Raw genomic sequence first — 5,659 nt, forward strand, 5'->3', positions numbered from 1 at the left:
CTGCACATAATTCAAAATAAAGCAAGCACATCAATTACATTGGCAGAGACATCATTACATAGAATCCTTAACATCACTATTAATCCAACAACAAAAGAACAAGAAACTTATACTGAGGATGTAAAAGCTAGCTTAAGAATTCCCTGAAGAATTAGTCTCAGGTCCACTTCCTCTGGTGGGCGGTCGCCTTGGAGGCGGTTGGAAACGCATTGTCATGTCTTCCTGGGACAGATAAATACAACAAAATTATAGTGATCCAACTAGAATCTTAAAATATTTGTGACAAAATACATAAGTGTAAGGAAACAATTAAAATTTCAAGACAGTCGAGATTAAAAAAAATAATTCAATTTATTTACGAGGTTAGTCGAGTTTTAGCCTCCCCTGGTTCCATCCCCGGATTGAGGAGGTTAGCACACATTAACCGACTTCTGTAACCTTATTTTTGTTTTGTTTGGGAGAAGGTCAATTTGTGACAATTAAACCTCATATACTATCAAAATATATTTTACACATATCCAAAATTCCTTCATCTTAATCTGTGTATATATTCAAGTAAATGGAAGAGATTAACAGAACTTACAGTTGGTTGTGGAGAAGATGATGGACAGGGTTGAGGAACAGGTTAAGTTGTTGAAGAAGGCTGTGGTGGATCTCCTTCTTTCACATCTGGAGTTGCAACAGCAGCGTCTGGTTTAGTACTAGTTTCATAACCAAAACACTTGAAGAAAATAGCTCTTACAACTTCATGCAAAGAATACTTGCAAAACACTATGTTACTGCAGCAACTATAATGATCATGTCCCCACTCTGTTTTTCTCTCTCATGTTCTCTCTCTCACTCGTGTTCTCTCTCTGGTGCTCTCTCTCTCCACACACACAAATATACATACATATTCTTATATTCAACTTGTTCTCAATTAAATTCTGAACTATTCTAGTTTGTTGATTCTTGTAATTCACAATTCAATCAGCTCAACCTTGTTCCTAGTGATTTATGTGCAGACTTAAAGATTAGGGGGATGGGTTTTGGGGATTTTGTGTTCATGGGGTTGTGGTTAAGAAAGGGTTTGTGGAGTGTAATGTGTTTGTTTGTAATGTGCTTACGATGATGTATTTTAAGAGTGGGGTTTTGAGGGATGCGCGGAAGGTATTTGATGAAATGTGTCAGATAGGGGTTGAGGATGTTGTTTCGTGGAATTCGATTGTGATTGTGTACGTGTAGAGTGGGGGATGTTAAGGGTGCGTTGAGGTTGTTTGAGAGGTGGGGAGAAGGGGGAGTTTGGTGTGAGGGTGGATGCAGTTAGTCTTGTTAATGTTCTTCCTGCTCGTGGGGTTGAGAAAGTGTGGAGGAGAGGGAAGGAGGTTCACGGGTATGCGGTTCGGAGTGGGCTTTCTGAGGATGTGTATGTGGGGAATGCTATTGTGGATATGAATGCAAAGTGTGAGTTGATGGATGATGTGAGTAAAGTGACTGAGAGGATGAAGGTGACGGATGTTGTTTCTTGAACTGCAATGGTTACTGGGTATTTTCAGGTTGGGAGGTTTGAAGATGCTTTGAGCTTGTTTGAGATGATAAAAGTGGAGAAGAGGTTTGGTATTGACGGGAAGTGGAATAGGAAGATTGGAGAGGATGGATTTTGGTTGCGTTCAGGCGATTTTTGCTCTGATTTTAGTTAATTTCATGGTTACTTTTGTGATATTAGTATTGGCCCTGCAGGCACACTTATTTTTCGTCATTTGCAAATACTTGCAACTTATTTTGCAACTAAATGTAATTTTCAACATATTTTTTCAAATTTGCATTTGTGGTTGCATATATGGTTGCTAGCAGTTGTAGGTATGGTTGCAAATACAACCTTCATCTTTAAGTTAACCTTTGGATAAGAGATACTTCAGTTTATGTCAAGTATCTCAACACTGATCACAATAACAAGTTATGCTATGTAAAAGATTCCTTAGAAGAGGGTCACGTTTTAGATTCTGATACAGTAATCTCCTACGAACAAGAGTGTCAAATAGGTAAAACCATAATTAGTAGTTGATTGTTTCAAGTATTAAAACAATAAAATGATATGCATTGCGGTAACTGATAAGTAAGCACACAAATAGGGATTAGTTAAAGTACCTATGATAATGATCATCATCAAAATCATAACCAATGGCCTCGTCAGAGCAATTAGTTAGCATCTTTAAGTTATGTTTTTTTCATCAATGTTATTTTTATGTCTGATCATACATACCCCAAGTATCTCAACACTGATCACAATAACATTTGAGTAATTGTTTAGAGGTTCACCAATTCCATAATTGGGTTTTAGAAACTTGAGTAAGACTGTAACATTTGCGGTTACATCTAAAGTTACATAATTTATGTATTAGATAAATTTTTAATTTTTAAAGTTGCATAGGTGGTTGAAATCTAGGTTTAAATTATTTCTATAAGGTTAATTTACAGTTATGGTGAGATTACATTTAGAGTTACATAATGGTTATATTAGATATTAATAATCTTGTAATTTTTATAGTTGCATATGTTGTTGAATTCTAGGTTTCAAACATGTGTATATAAGGTTGCATTAAACATGTTATATTTAGGATTGCATAAGTAGTTTCATAAAAAGTTACAAACAATATTGTATGTTGCTTTTTATAACAACATAATATTAAATGTGTTGCATTTGAGGTTTCTTTGAGTTGCAAATGTACTTGAGGTACTAGTTGAGATTTCTTTGAGTTGTATTTGCAGTTGAATAATGGGTTTATAGTTTCGTATTTATATGAGTTGCACCAGTAGTTGAATTTTGGATTTCTTTGAGTTACAAATGTAGTTGCAGTTAAGGTTTCTAGTTGAATTTGAGATTTATTTGAGTTGTATATGCAGTTGCTCATAGTTGCTCATAGAATCTCTCAATGATATTGTCGCAACCGTAAACTAGTGAACTAGTTTGAAATAAGTTTTAGAAAATGCACAACCTAACTATTGAATACACCAAAATCTTCGATGTAAGTAATATGACCAAGAGCAATTTCAGATGAATCTTAAATCAAATTTAGAACCAAATTATAATATAATCTTGGACCCTAATTTAATAGTTTTTTAATATTTAGAGTTCAATAATTCCCTACTGGGTTTTAGAAACTTTTATAAGACTGTAATATAACGTACAACGATTTTATAATTTATAATTTAACCCTAAACCCTACAATCCAAATATTTTATGGTAAATATTGAGTTTCATAATATGTTTACATATTAAATTTTAAATATTTTGTAATTTCATATGTGGTTGCAATCTAGGATGAATATCATGTGTATAAGGTTGTATAATATGTTTAATATCAAAATCTATCATATTAGGTTGTTTATCATGCATGCTTTTTTATTAGACTTAGAGTGTATGGAGAGGTTGCATTGAGAGTTACATAAGTGGTTGCATAAATAATGTCACAAACATTATATGCAATGTTGCTTTTGTGGTTGCATTGAGAGTTGAATCATGTACATAAGGTTGCATAAAGAGTTCAATATGTAGAACTATCACAAGATGGTATAGTACAAATGCTTTCATAAACCTTTTAATCATATTTCTTATTCAAATAAAAATGAAGCCAAAACTGAATTTGTGTTATACAACATGAAACAACTATTTTATGCCAATTGTTGTTTCCTTGGCTTCATAAATCTGAAATTTTGATAAATCTCGATGGTGTTTGTCAATGATCACCTCGTCTTTCTTGTGATGTATAATATCTTCTTCTACTGTTTTTCAGTTGGTATTTATAGTATTTCTATGAAAACTAGGTCCGCGTAATCCACTTAATCTCCAGTCATTATGGTATTTACTTCATCACTGATATCATTTGTTGCGTTTGATGGTATAACCTATTAAATTTGAATATCAACACGTCAATATTTGTTATCCTTTCACTATTAAAGATGGTAGATGATAGTTCCGTAACCGAGTTTTCAAATATTATTCACAAAGGGTATTTGTTGAAGTCTTTTTCCCTACTTGAGCTCTTTATAGAATAGCCATTAAAGATCGTCAAAAATTGTGAAAGGAGAACATGCCTAACATTGAAAATTACACAACCAAAGAACATGTTAGGTGACATAATTTATAGGAATTTATCAATTCATATATAACATAGTTGAAGATATCAATTGCAATCACAAACTGCTAAAATGCAGGAAAAAAATAACATCTAGGCTTTTTAAAAATAAATGCAACTTAATACAGAACATTTTTCTAGAATCAATTGCATTAGCAAAGTCATAAATTGAAAAACGAGGTAAACCATGTATTTTTCGGACATAAACAAATTCATTACATTGTTCAACATGTATTGCTGCATGTAATTCCTTAAATTAAAGTACATCTAGATGAGGTGTTTTAAGCATCAACTAATGCACCAATTTGACTTATTTTTAAAAAGTATCAAAATGTAGCCAGTAAATACATTACATGCTTAAAAACTTTTACTGCAACCTAAACTTCATAAAATGGATCTCCATGTAATTTTTGCAAGTACAAATTAATTCCTATTTTGGAATAATATTTTTAAAGTTATACAACTTATAACTGATTGCACAAATGCTTTGATAAATGACAAGATCATTGCAAACCGATCCTCCTAAACTGCAAGGAGCTCTCGATTTTCCTCAACCATAACTAATACAATAGTTTAAGTTAATTATTGCAAAGTTCGCAACCTAGTGACTGAGTACACAAATGTTTTGACAAGATTGTTGCAACCTGAACTTCCTAAATTGCAAGAACCTCTCGATGTAATTTTTAAAAACATAAACCAATAAAATAGTTCTAGTTAACTATTCAAAATTGTGCAACCTAACGACTGAATTCACAAATCCTTTAACAATAAAATTGAAACCTGAACCTCGTAAATTACAAGGGCATCTAGATGATCCTTTCGCAACCATAAACTAATGAATTACTTTTACACTTTCTTTTTAAAATTATGCAACTTATTTAAGAACTGAATAACTACTTTCCTAGACACATCAACCGCAACAAAAAAAGAAGCTAAAATGAAACATCATTTAGCTTAGACACTTAAAAACATAATCTAATTAAAGAAATTTGTTACACATTATTCAAATGTATTCAACTTAATAGCTCAATCATATTGAAAATCAAAAACCTCTTATACAACTAAAATAATCAATTGCTCAAACTCAACAATAAACTTCATATCCTTTCATAATACAAAACAAGTATATCTATAATTTTCATATAAAATCAGTAATTAGAAGTTACCTTTCTACGATTTGAATAAATTTGAAGAAATAGTTTGACTTTCGATATCAGTGATGACGTACAGATAAATTGTCAATTGATTTTTATGTTTGTCTTCTATGAATATGTACATAATCGAAAGAATCAATGATGTTTGTTGACGAAAAAGAAAGTTGCGGATTGTTGATGATGAAGAAATTGTGGAACGAAGTGTACGGAGGAAGTCCAATTTTCTAATTTTTTATCTTCTTGTATTGTTGTCGTATTTGTGCAATATAAATTGTTTATTAACGTAGATTTGCAAGTACTTTTAAAAACTATAATTATTTTTGCAAAACTTTTCTTTTTTTAGTATATTTATGAAAAATTCCCTAAAAATATAATTAAAAACAGGAAAAT

Source organism: Apium graveolens, chromosome 9 (genome assembly GCF_009905375.1).
Source record: "Apium graveolens cultivar Ventura chromosome 9, ASM990537v1, whole genome shotgun sequence".
Classification (NCBI taxonomy): Eukaryota; Viridiplantae; Streptophyta; class Magnoliopsida; order Apiales; family Apiaceae; genus Apium; species Apium graveolens.